The 13,898-nt window shown below is 47.5% G+C and overlaps 1 pseudogene; it reads right to left on the bottom strand.

The window, feature by feature from the left end:
* Positions 1–474: 474 nt before the first annotated feature.
* On the bottom strand, positions 475–5,798 carry LOC118988968 (protein FAM204A-like; annotated as a pseudogene).
* Positions 5,799–13,898: the final 8,100 nt, after the last annotated feature.

The raw sequence follows: 13,898 nt of genomic DNA, 5'->3' as shown, positions 1-13,898 counted from the left end.
TCTCTCTCTCCCTCTTTCTCCCTGCCTCTTTCTCACCAAAAAGTAATAATTAAAAAATAAACAATGCAGAACTGATCTTGTATTGCAGGTCTGTACAGGGTGTGACAAAGGTAGGTTTATAGTTGTAAATCCATGAAACACAGAGTTTATTCCTGTATTGCTTATTAATTATTTTGTTATTTTCCATATAAACCGCTGTAAACTACTTTTACCCCATACTGTATGAAGGAATGAATGAATGAATGAATGAATGAATAAAATCCCATCATTTTTCTCTGTATGTATGCTTAGATTCCTTGTGCGATAATGGAACACTTCATTTTATTCATGTTAGTAAGACGAACTCTTTGGAAAATGATTGAAAAAACTTGATAACCAACTCCCAAATGTTATGCTTTTTTCCCCACCAACATATGTAACATAAGCAGGAAAATCTTATCAGTAAATTGAGCAATTGAAGACTCACGGAAAAACTCAAGTAAAGATGCAAATATCTCGAAAAACCCTGGCAGGTGACATGTACCCCATGTTGCTTTTGCTTTCCCATCTCCCCTTCGCTTCAGATCCCCATGCAAGTTTCTTCTTCTCCTGAGCAACCTGTGAGTTTTCAGCTTTCTCTTTGGCTTTTACAAAGTTACGGCAGCAATTGCTTTGGTGATTTTTATACCAAGCTCTTGGGTAGCTAGATAGTTCACTCTTCCACAGCCTGGTTTATGCTCTTTTCAAGGCTCAACTTCTCAATTTTTTTTTCTTTTTAACAGGGCATTCAAACCTGTTATTGACTTCAAAATACTGAGTGCGTTCCTTTCACTGGGTTTCACCTGAGGACAGACTATTCACAATGAGATTCTTCTTCACTCTGCAATTTACCTTTTCTGGAACATTTTCTCTTCTTTTCCTTTTCAAATCTTGAAGTTCAGAGTGTTTTTGAGATTTTATTTACTATGTTTAGAGAGAGGGAAAGGGAGGGAGAGAGAGAGAAACATTGATCCATTGCCTCTCCCACACGCCGCCCGGGCACACGTCCTGACTGGGAACCAAACCAGCAACCTTTCGCTTTGTGGGACAACTCCCAACCAACTGGGCCACACCGGTCAGGGAAAGAACGTTTTTTATGCAATTCTTGAAATTGATTCCATATGTGCAAGGGAATTCCAGAAGGATACTTTTTGTATGCACTTGTTTTTGCCTCTGCTTCAGTTTTTCATCCATCTTTAGAGAAATCTGAGATTTTTATTTTTGAATGGTTCCATACTCTTCATCTTCCTGCAAGTCCAGAGTTCTCTAATGTGTCTTCATCTTCAAAATTCAACTCAATGTCACTTTCATTTAAGCCAGGAGGTAGCAGCCCACTCACTGCCTAGCTTTTCTTTTTCTCTTTTTCTTTTTCTTTTTCTTTTGGTTGTGAGCTGACTGCCTGGCAGCCGCTGCCCCCATTCTCTCAGCCTGAGATGGCAGAGGAAGATGTCCTCTTAACAGAGATCCTTCCTTGAGCAGACTCTAGTCAGATGCCTCGGGACCCTCTTCTTAACCAGGCCTCGACTTTCAGGTTTCCGCTTCAACTCGGCATTGTTCACTTTTGCCAAGAATCCTAATGAGTTAGTTTAGTGAACCCCCGCCCCCCACCCCACACACACGTACACTGTCATCCAACCACCCTTGATATCTTTTCGCTCTGGCCTGCCTTCAACAAAAATCCTGGTAGGTCATTTTAACAAAGAACTACCCTGCCTCTTGGTCATTTTCTATCCACTGACCCCACGGAGCCCCCCATGCCTGGGCTACAAATCCCCACTTTTCCTTATTGTGTCCACATTTGAGCACAATCTCTCTCGCCTACTACAAAACCCCTTTGGAATAGCCCCTCTCGAATAAAGTCTGTCTCACCATCTTTAGAAAGTGTCATGAGTGATTCTTTCTTTACTACCTGCCCCTCTCCCCAACTCCCAGCCTTCATCACCCAGGCCAACCCTCTCATTGTCTATAAGGGAAAGCTGAGACGTTAAGCAGCTAAACAAGAGAAAGATTAAGAGTCTGGAGGCCGGGGCCCAGATTTATTACCGTTCACCAGCTGTGTGACCTCACATAGGCCACTTAGTCCGCATCTGAGAGAGACACGTCTGTAACAGGAGGCAAATAACAGTACCCATCTCACTGCAGAGTTGTAAAAATTAAATGAGTTAATAGCCATAAAGCACTCAGAACCGCCCAGCACAATAAGTACCATAAAATAGTCACTTATTTTTTTTAAAAAGTCACTTGCCCGAGGCCTCTCAGTTAATGATGAGAACTGAGTGAACACACTTTCCTGTCCCTGTGTTAAATAATAGTAGGACCAAGCAGAAATATTTTAGCTGCTTGCTCCAGGAAATGTCAGCTCCTAAAAAGATAAGATTGTAAACTAACTAAGCAATTGACCTACTGAGAGTAAAGCTTACTCATTAAGACTTTCAAGACCCTTGCATCCAGGACCTACAATCCATTAAGTCAGAAACTGCGCCCCGCCTAACCAGTTTTCTCTCTCACAAGACCCAACCTCAGGGGCAAGTCTTCCTTTTGCAGTTCTAGACCCACAGGCCCAATAGCCTGGTTGTCTCACGAGCATCTCACACTTAATACAGTCATATGTCGCTCAGCACCTGGGATACACTCTAAGAAATGTCTCACTCAACTATTTCACCACTATGCAGACATCACAGAGTGCACTCACACAAACCTAGACGGTACAGCCTACAACACACCTAGGCCGTATGGTATGTCTCCTTGCTCCTAGGCTACAAGCCCGTATAGCACATTACTATATAAAACAACACAAGATTAAAGCAGGCACAAGAGAAAATCAAGAGATTTTCAGTATGCAAAATCTCAGATTTTCAGTATGCAATCAAGAGACGTGGAAATGTGAGATAGATGAGGCTGCTGCCCGCCCAATGCAGCATACTGTTTTATGACAAACGTTTTTTTTAATAAGTAGAGTACACGCTAAAATACTGATAACGAAGTGTGGTATATAAACACATAAACCAGTAACATTTATTGTCGTTATCAGGTACTACGCACTGTTCATAACTGTCTGTGCTCTGCTTCTGTAGAGAAGGCAGCGTGGCAGGTTAGTTTACTCCAGTGTTGCCACGAACGCGTGATGGGGATTTTTTCAGCTCCCTTATAATCTATGGGACCAGCGTCACATGCGGTCCACTGTTGACGGAGACTTCTTTATGCTGTGCAAGGCTGTACATTCAAAGCTGAACTCCTGATCCCTCCTTCCCAGCCTGTCCTCTGCCTCTTCTCTGCCTTTGTAAATGGCGCCTCTCGGGTCCCAAGTTGCTCAAGCCAGAAACTTTGGTACCTCCTCCTTTCTTACTCTCCACATCCAAAGCCTCAGCAAGTTCTGCCAGCTCCACCTCCAAACACAGCTCAAAACTGTCCTCTCCCTTCTCTCTACTACTCCTACTATCCTCTTGCTAACTCACCTCCCTAACTTTCACTGATTCTCTATATAACAGACAAAGTGACCTGTTAAAAAGCACAACCACAATCAGATCATGTAGTCACCCCCACCCCCATTGCCACGTTCCAGTGGGTTCCCAATCACACTGGGAACACAACCCACATTTCCTGTCACCGGTCCTGCCACTTCTCCAGTCGTATTTCCTGCCACCCCTTTCCTCAATCCCTACACTCCAGCCGTATTCGAAGCCTCTTTCCCATTGCAGAGCCCAGAACAACGCCTGTGTGTATCTGGCCCTTGTGGCAAGTTGATTGCATCAATGCCTCCTTTCTCCCTGTAATTGTAAAGGCCCCTCGAACTCTGTCTCTGGGATCACTGCGTGCCTTGCTTTGGCCAATGGGATATCAGCAAACACGACTGCCGGCAGAGGTTTGGAAAGCACACATGCACTCCCACTTGCTCTCCTGCACAATCGGGCTTATTCTTTCTTGGCTCCTGCCATTGCCATGACAATACACCCCGCTGTCCACGCTGAAGGGATGTGAGAGGAATGTAGAGAAGATCTGAGTCAGCCTAGCCGTCCACAACCAGCTGACCCTCAGATGTGCAAGGGAGCCCGCCAAGAGCAGCAGAGCCGCTTACCTGACCCACAGCTGCCCTTGGACTCCTAAGTAAGCCCCCCCAGATCAGAAGAACCAAAAAGCCAGGCTGCAGATTCACAACTAACAATGACTAGTAATTCCTTTAGCTCACTCTGCTTTTGTATCCTTTATTATACAGCACTACTGCAACAATAGATAACTACACAAATATCTGTTGGCTGCACGAGTGCTGGTGCATATTTGGTACTAGAGCAAGGCAGGAGATGTGGGGGATTTCTTGGGGTCTCCCTTTCAGCACATGCCATGTTGGGGGCTTTCTGTGGGTTGTTCGCTCTCTTGCTCTTTCTGGTTAAGAAGAAAGCCAGGGGTTAGTGGGAATGTTCCAGAATGGAGGTACCTGGGATGATGGTGAGGCCTAATGACACTGTCTGTATTGCTTCCCTGTTGCTGTATACCAAATTACCACACACTTAGCAGCTTTAAAAAAACAACACAAACTTATTATCTCAATTTCTGCGAAGAGCCTGGGCCAGGTAGTTGTGTCCCCTGGGGGGGGTCTCTGCCTCTGAGGCCAAGGTGTCAGCCAGGGCTGTGGTCTCACCTGCAATTCAGGGCTCTCTTCCAGGCACAGATTGTTGGCAGAATTTAGTTCCCACAGTTGTAGGACTGAAGTCCCTGCCTTCTTGCTGGCTGTTGGCCAGGGGTCACTCTTAGCTCCCAGAGGCTGCCCGGGTCCTCGCCACATGCCCCCTCCGTAGGCCCTCTCTCACCTGGCAGCTTGCTTCCTTCTGAGGCCAGCAAGAGAATGTGTCTCTGACCTGTTGCTTTCTCTAAAAAGGGCTCACCTGACTAGGTCATGCTCATCATGGGCGTCTTCCTTCTGGTTAATTCAAAGTCAGCTGAGCAGTAGCCTAATCACAGGAGTGATATTCTGTCATATTCGCAGGCTCTGCCCACACTCAAGGGGGGCAGATCACGCAGGGTGTGGGGCATTCTGACCACCACGCTCCCCTGAAGTGGTCTGGGGTCCTGCCTCAAGCTAGAGGGCAAAATAGGAAGCAGATCCCTCCCTGACTTCCCTGTACATCTGCCTTTTCCTTAAAAAAAAAAAAAGATTTTATTGATTTATTATTAGAGAGAGGGGGAAGGAGGGAGAAAGAGAGGGAGAGAAACATCAATGTGAGAGATGACATCAATCGGTTGCTTCGCACGCGCTCCAACTGGGGACTTGACCGAAACCCAGGAATGTGCCCGGACTGGAAATTGAACCAGCAAACTTTTGGTTCACCGGCTGGCACTCAGTCCGCTGTTCCACACCAGCCAGGGTTCCCTTTGCCTTTTTAAGCTGCTCTCTGTGAGGCTCTGGCAGGATTTCATCAGGCTGGGAGAAGAAGAGAGAGGGAGGCGTGGTTGGGATCTGCCCAGCCCTGGGTCTCCAGGAGGGGAGCCGGCCCTGGTGCTCCCTCTCCCCAAGCTCCCTGCCGGGGAGGCCAGTGGGAAGCTGAGGGAGGGCTTGTGAGAGAGGTCCCCTTGGCCTGACCCAACCTCTGGCCTTCCGCCTCTTCAGACGTTCTCTAGGCAGCCAGCCAGGCCCCAATCGAAAACCAGCCACGATCTCATGAGGGTGGCCTCTCAAGTCTGCTCAGATGCTAAGACAGAAGGGAAACCTTTCTGCTGGTCCCCAGAGAACAAAGGCGGGAGAAGAAACTCACCTCTACAGCATGGGAAGGTGGGAGAATGGGCATGGCCGAACCTGCCTGCCAGGCACCCAGCACACACATCCTCAGCTCTTACTGCCTGGCCTCACTCGGGTCCTTTCAAGATGGAGCCTTCTGTGTCATGGACGCGGCTGTTCCTCGGTCAGACCAGAAGCGCCAGAGAGCAGGGACCAACACTGGGAAGGGCACACTGTCGCTCGGGGCATGCCAAAGGACCACCCTGCCTTCAGGCAGGGCCTCCCTGTGGCCATTTTGGTGCCTAAGGAATGTNGGCATGGCCGAACCCGCCCGACAGGCACCCAGCACACACATCCTCAGCACTTACTGCCTGGCCTCACTCGGGTCCTTTCAAGATGGAGCCTTCTGTGTCATGGACGCGGCTGTTCCTCGGTCAGACCAGAAGCGCCAGAGAGCAGGGACCAGCACTGGGAAGGGCACACTGTCGCTCCGGGCATGCCAAAGGACCACCCTGCCTTCAGGCAGGGCCTCCCTGTGGCCATTTTGGTGCCTAAGGAATGTGTGGGAGTCAAAAAAACAGCTTCCCCTACCTTTCCAAGTTCTTCTGACTGGGCTAATAATCACATTGACATGAGACAGATTAACAGGAGAAAATGTCTACAATGGATTGCAGGCATCATGGGGTGGGGGGCCGTAAGAATAGGAGACGGGGGTGCATTGGGCAGTTGAAGCGCAAATACCATTCTGGGCAAAAGAGAGAGGCAGGGGTCTGGGATTCAGAGGGAAAGCAGGTACTTTACAGGCAGATGAGAGAGCTCACCCGTGGCAAACAAATTCTTGCGGGGCTACCCGGAAACAATGGGACACAGAGGGGGGCCCAGCGAACGGGCTCTGCGGGACTTCTCCCCGCCTGCCCCGTTTGGTTTGTGTTCTGACGCTAAAGGGACGCTCCCTTCATTTAAGCAGGCTTCTCTATCTGAATTCCTCTAGTCAGGGAACAGGGAAGGTCATGGGTTCTTTCTGAGTCTCTTGTTTCGAAAAGATAACCAGCTTAAAATCAGTACCCCCAAAGGCGTATTTTGGGATTACAGAACTTCGGTCCCCCTCACATGACATCTCTGCACTCAAATGTACGTTGCTGCTGCTCCCTGCATTGTTTGCTTTTCCTCTGTTCAGCTCGCCAGTCCTGTTCTTCGGGAAGCCCCCTTGACGCTCCAGGCAGGGCTGGGTGGCTCTGCAAGCTCCCACCATAGCTCCCACCAAGATCCTACTGGCCTGTTCTGGTCTCGGCTGTGAGGCCTTGAGGGTCTTATCATCTCTGTGTTTCCAACCATATGCCGGCACGCCCTCCGTGCTGCATGTAAAGGGAGGAGCAGGGGTAGAAATCAGAGACTGGCCTTGGCAGTCTACCAGTCGAAAAAGACAAACAAGAGACTATTTACAACATTCATAACGGTCTGGGCTAATAGAAATCAGCAATGGACGATGACAGAGCATGCAAGGGCAGGCCACAGGGAGAAGTGAAGGGCATCAGGACGTGCCATCCCCAAATACACCACTTTAGCATAAGGATTATTTCGACCTGAAGTCTGTTGAGAATCAACAGGTGCAGAAAGAGCTGTCTACCCTTCTCTTATCTTCCTGGAAGGCTACACATTTTCCCTGTGACGGTGTCCCCCGTCCCCCACCAGGAGAAGAGACTCTTATCACCAGAGACAGAGAGGCAGCTCTAAGATGAATTTGCATAAACAAAGCCTACTAAAATAGCCCTTATCTTCTACCAGTTTCCCCCACGTATTTCCTAGTCACTTTCCCACACTTTATCATCCCTTCAGTCCAAAACCCTCTTTCCTTTGTTAAAATGGTATATAAGCCCCTGAGTTGAACCACTTCTTTGAGTTTTGTTTGCGGGGGAGAAACACACTTTCTTCTCCCCTCAAGGTCCTCTCTGGCTGGTCTGATACTCACATAGACACGAGACAGATGAGCAAGAGAAAAGAACCAAATTTACTACTCCTGTGTGTGTGGAAATCTCACCCGTGTGAATGAGAGTCAGAGATGTGCTGGAGAGGTTCGGGGCAGGGGGAGGACCTAGGTATGTGAGGCATTCCGAGCTAGGGCTGAGGTAAGTTGCCTTGGGGACGTCAAAGGGTCATGGTGTGATGCCGAGAAGAGCAGACAAGTTTCCCCTGCCATATAGGTAGGTCAAAAATGTTATCTCTAATAACGCCTTCTTATGGGAAGGTGCCTAATTCAAGTTCTTCTAGGCCAAAGTTTCTCTTGAGCCTGAAACTGAAATTACTGTTAGCTCAAAGCAATCGCAGACCGCAGAAGCACATCTTGGGTGGCTTGTTCTGAACTCCCCCATGTTTCTTTTCTGTGAACTTCTGTGCCTACAAATATTAACATAAATTGTGTGACTTTTTAAAATTTAATTTGCAAGCCCTCAGGAACTTAACCTAAGAGAGTGGAGGAAAAGTTTCTTCTCCAGCCACTACCCCTTGTCCACAAAAAGAACCCGAATCTCTGAAAACATTAGAAAGTTGTTTTGGTGCCTGACAACTATAGCCCAAGAGCAGAGTCTCGAGAAACCTTGAAATAGTGGCTCCACCTTCGGAAAAGCTGGTGTGCTTACAGAAGCAGAGAAGTAAACCCAGCATACAGGGTCCAGCACAAATAACACCCCCTTTTTTTAATCACGAAACCTTTATTACCAAATCATAGGCATGTAATTCTGTAATGTAAAAATACCACACTCAAGCACACCATGCGACATTTTCAGTGAAATGTTCAAACTGCTGTTCATCTCATGCGAGACATTCACGTACCCTACCGACCACACTCAAGGGAGCCTCACTCCTGCCAGACCCTGTACATCTGGTGTGTTAGAAGTTTCAATTAAGGTGCATATGGTGCAACAGTGAACGGTTTTACGGTGAATGTAGAGAGAAGAGAAGGTTGGGTCGTTGTGCCCCCTGGCGTCAGGGAGTCTGGGGATAGGGTTTGGAAATAATTAAATTACTTCAGAGCTCTTGGAGGTGATGTTTATCAGCATGTAGAAAGACCCGGCACTGTTTTCTGTAATCGCCGATCTTTAGTGTCCAAGCTGTGGAAGATAAACGTGACTGCCACCACGGCTTTTCTCAGTCCGGTATTTTAGAAAGGCTCATTGTTCTCTCCTGGTTACTGGTTAACTAAGCACCCTCTCCTTACTTTACTCCTTAGCCCTGAAAGGGCAGGGTAAAGAGCCCTTACCGGAACTGAGGGAAACTGTAGCTGGAGGAGAGGTCATCCATAAAGTTGTGGCCTCAGGTGCAGAAACCCAGCCCCTACCAACCCTCAGCCCAGCAGTGAGGACATGGAGCGCAACCCTCTTAACCCTCCGGCTGAGCCCAATCTGCAGCCAGAGGACAAGGAAGGCCTGGTGAAGCTGCCAGCCCCCTGCACGGAGTGGGGCGGAGAGGGAATATGGAGGGAAGGAGCAAAACAGGCAGCTTAGGCACTGACTGTGAGCCCTCCTGAGTCCTGTAGAGCCTGGGCCATAAACAGAGAGCAGGATGAGTTCTGGGCTGTTAACGGAAAGGGGACCTGGCCTTAGCAGGCCTCCCTAAGGCCAGCTGGGAGTGTGTGGGTTCTCACACAAGTCCAGGTGACATTAGAGCTGGAGACAGTGAAAGGAGGAGGGGCCTAGGAGAGAAGAAGCAGCAGGAAAGAGGCTAGGCGGGGCTGATTTGGCTCTCTGAGAAGTCAGAGAAAAGGGGGCCTTGGGGACAGGTTCAGGGGGTTAGCCCAAGACGAGCTGTCATTGCCCATTGCTCCCCTGGTTGCAAATCTTGTGGGGACCCTTTGGGTTTCGGAGATGCACATCTGTGAGTGAAAAGAAAGCCCTGAGTATGAGTGAGAGAGAGAAGGGGCGGGGGAGAGAGAGGAGCTCTGTGTTGTTCCTTTTCTTGGTGGCGGTTGTTCTGAGGGTTTTTAAAGTCTGGGTGTTTCGGGAGGTCTTAGGGGAGGGTCTCAATAGAACACTCATTAGTTTTATGCTAATGCTCCAAAATGAGATTTCTTCCCTTAGCTCTGTCCTTCCTTGGGAATGGTTAACACAAATGGCACTAATTGGGTTTCTGCTCACTATCTCCCTGAATAGGGTGATTTAAGTTACCATATTTTTCAGACTACAAAACACACGCCCGCCCACCCCCCCAAATTTGGGAGGAATAATGGTTGTTAATGCTGCTGTTGAGTTCTGTTTACATTTACATTGGTGTAATATTAAGTTATTTATGTTATTAAATATTTTACCACATTTTTTGCTTCAAATTTTTTTCTTATTTTCTCCTAAAACTTAGGTGGGTCTTATGGTCCGAAAAATATGATATTTACCCTCTGGTTGGGGAGGAGAAGTGCAAACCACTTACTCTTACGTGTCCTTGGTTTAGAGAAGATAGAATTTACTGGATGGCAGTAAATTGGTTGGCCATTTACCATATTTTGCCGTGTATAATGTGCACCCATGTTTTTTGCTCAAACTGTCAGGAAAAAAATCTTTTAATTTTTTAATTTATTTATTTGTTTATTTAGATGCTTGATTTTTGTATCACAAAGGATATTATTTTGCATATAGATATCATTATTGCTTTCTAGAGTTACACTTTTAATGCATAGGCATAAACAAAAGAATAAAAAACATTTACATAGATGCAGAATTAGGACTACCCATGTATAATGAGCATCCTTATTTTTCCCTCAAAAAATTTGGGTGGAGCCCTGGCTGGTGTAGCTCAGTGGATTGAGCGCGGGCCTGCAAACCAGATTATCACAGTTCGATTCCCAGTCAGGGCATATGCATGGGTTGCAGGCCAGTTCCCGGCAGGGGACACACCAGAGGCAACCATACATTGATATTTCTCTCCCTTTCTCCTTCCCTTCCCCTCTAAAGATAAATAAATAAAATCTTTTTTAAAAATTGGGGTGGAAAGTGCACATTATTTCTGGCAAAATATGGTAACTATTTGTCTCAGTTTCCCTATTCCACTTGTCCTGGCGGACTGGCCTGTCTCAGGGCCTTCAGGCCAAATACACAACCAAAGAATGTGAAAGGGGTCTTTGGGGAGACACCTTAACACCTTCCCAAGTCATTCTGGCTTCTGCAGCTCTCAGGGGAGAGGGCCAGCAGGGAGGTCTCCTTTGGGCTTGGGGTGGAAGACACACCTGCAGTGTGGCTGGGCGTTCAGTCTTGTCTCTTCAACACCCGGGAAAGCAGGCTGCAAGCGGGTCACGTCCACAACCCTCAGCACTGACAAATTGTGGCACGGCATAGGGCACAGAGAAGGTCTGGGATAGAAATGAGTCCCCCAAGGGGACATGTGGAGCCTGTATGGCACTAAAAGAAATCTACTAAAAAGCAGATTCACACAAAGGCAACTATAAGACTCTACCCTGGGCACATCCTCCTGCTGATTTTTTAAAAAAGATTTTATTTATTTATTTTTAGAGAGAAGGGAAGGAAGGGAGGAAAAGGAGAGAAACATCACTGTGTGGTTCCTCTCATGTGGTCCCTGCTGGGGACCTGGCCTGCAACCCAGGCATGTGCCCTGACTGACTGACAATTGAACCCGCGACCCTTTGGTTCTCAGGCCAACACTCACTCCACTGAGCCACCTCAGCCAGGGCTCCTGCTGATTTTAATGAGGAATTTCCCTCCAGTGCTGCCCTCAGTCTGGATTTGACTCCTCACGCGTTGGAGTGGGCAGAGGAGCCAGGAAACCAGGTGGAGAAGCAGAGGACAGGAAAACACAGATTTCAGCAATCCTTCCTTTGGTCCCCTTAGGTTTAAGGGGCTTGAGGATCTGCTCTTTTCAGATCAGCCGCCTGGGGGCGATAAAATGGCTGACTCAACCCGAGAATGGACCTCCAGTGCAACTACATGCTTTAAAAAGCGCGCCGGTGGCTCTGATCCCGGCTCTGATCCTGGCTCGTCTTCATGGCTTCCTTCTCGAAGTCCCTGGTAGGACCTCTGCTCCCGAGTAGAGGTCAAAACCGAGAACAAATGTCCGCCCCTGTTCTAGTGCGACGGCTGCAACGTGCCGCGCGGCCACCAGGGGTCACTCCTCTCCAGGCGCTCGAAACAGAGACCAGGCGGCCAAGCTTCACCCCACCCCACCCCACCTCCTCTCTTAGTAACGCTCCCTCCACTCCTGGCCTGTCCTCCTCCCAACAGTTAAGCGGCCAGCGCCCTGTCCCACACAAAGTTTAACTAAATCGGGCAACTAGGTTTAGAGGCAGACCATTGTAGTCAGATGCCAACCTCACCATTCACTGAGTAACAGGAGCGATTCTTTTCATTTTTCTGAGCCTCAGTTTCTCAGTCTACAAAATGGGTAATGGCACTTCATGGGATAATGCGAAGTCTGTGGTCTTCAGGTAAGGGCTCAATAAACCTTGGCATGTTTTCTTTTCATTCCTTAGATGCCACCAATTCTTGACTTTACAGATGTAGTATCTTCCAGCTAAAAGCTGACTATAAACAGGAGAATGCAAGAGGCTGCAGGAGAGGGGTCAGAAGCCAAACCCCCTAAACCCCCAGACTTACAGTCTATATTAACACAAGTTTACTCTTCCACTGTATTTATCAGCCTATGTGTACTATTTTAAGAAACTCTGGCCCAGGAGGATAAAAGTTACAAATAACTTTATTGTTGATGCTAAGAACTTCCTAAAAGAGTCATTTAGATTTAAATATCCCCCAGGGGACATTTAGCAGTGTAAGAGACATTTTGGTTTTCATGATTGTGGGTAGGGAGGGCTTCTGGCATCTGATAGGTAGAGACCAGGAATGATGTTAAATATCCTACGTTGCACAGGACAGCCCCAAATGTCAGAAGTGCTGAGGTGGAGGAACTCTGATTGAAAGGAACATCGCACTGTTCAACTCTTCAGTAGTGTTAAGTCAAATAAATAAGCAAGAAGGCCATTAGACCAAGGTGGTTCTAATACTGAGGAAGCCCGCGTAAAGCAAACCAAAATCTAAGCCTGTAAATGCCTCAAGATGTGAAATGGGAACCTAAGAACAACTAACAAACATCTCTAGCCAATCAATAATTTCCTTAGTTTGCTTCCACCTTTTCCTACTAGAGTTTTCCTCCAGCTACCAGCCATGGAAGGCTTCTAACTACTGCTAGGTGTTGTCCAGTCAAATCCATTCTGTTCAAATACATTTAAAATTTTTAACATGACTCATTTTATTTTTTAACAGTTTGAGACCTCAACAGACCATTTACTACCCAATACTCTTCAAAATCTTTGCTTTCAAATCCTAGCCTTGCTGTATCCATCGATTCGACACTACTGCAGTACGATCCTCACTCAATTCTAATCAAGTCCCCACATAGAAATAGCACCTCACCCCACCTTTGCCCACTCTCCTCCATGCTCCTGAGACTCTGGTAGTGCTGTGTCTTCCCACAGTGAGAGCAAACTTAATTTGGTTTTCAAGATCATTTTGGTGATCCATTCAAGGAGCCGGTGCCCCACAGGCACCTCTCCTGCCACACCTGGTTGTAAGGTTGGCTGTTCATGGGTCTCCATTCCTGCATGAGGGGCTGAAGAGGCTGAGGAGAAAGCTCCAGTCCCCTAAGGCAGGTCCAGCTCCCCAGAATGTCCCTTTTACCAGGTCTGCCAAGGTGTTGAGACTGTGCAAATCCACCAATATTCAGAGTAGAAAAAACAAGACAGAGACGTGGGTTCTGTTTTTTAACACCTGAATTTCCAGTTAACTCACTGGAAGGCCCCTGGTGGGTCTCTGTGAGCCCACCCCTGCAGGTGAGCATCCCTGCACTTTTGCCGTTCAAACTGCAGGGTACTCTGAAGGTACGGAGGTAAGGAATGGCCCCCACTGTTCACCCAGTCAGGGAGTTCCAACTCCTGGCCTAGCTCATTTAAAAATGATTGAAAACTAGAGAAAAGGAAGGAAAAGGTAAGAAAGAGGAAGTACCCTGCTCTCAGTACCTGTTCACATTTGGAATGTTTCCTTCTAGGCTTTCACGTATACATATAACCGACAATCATAGCCTATGTATGAAGTCATGTCTTATACACATTTTCCATTCATAATGAGGACATTTCCTTGTGATAATAAATCCCCTAGGAAAACTAAGCTTTACTTCATGGCTT

This window comes from Sturnira hondurensis, unplaced genomic scaffold (genome assembly GCF_014824575.4).
Source record: "Sturnira hondurensis isolate 20B ecotype Veracruz unplaced genomic scaffold, ASM1482457v3 Scaffold0006413, whole genome shotgun sequence".
NCBI lineage: Eukaryota > Metazoa > Chordata > Mammalia > Chiroptera > Phyllostomidae > Sturnira > Sturnira hondurensis.
The sequence above is the reverse complement of the archived record's forward strand: the minus strand, read 5'-3'. Positions and strand labels throughout refer to the sequence as shown.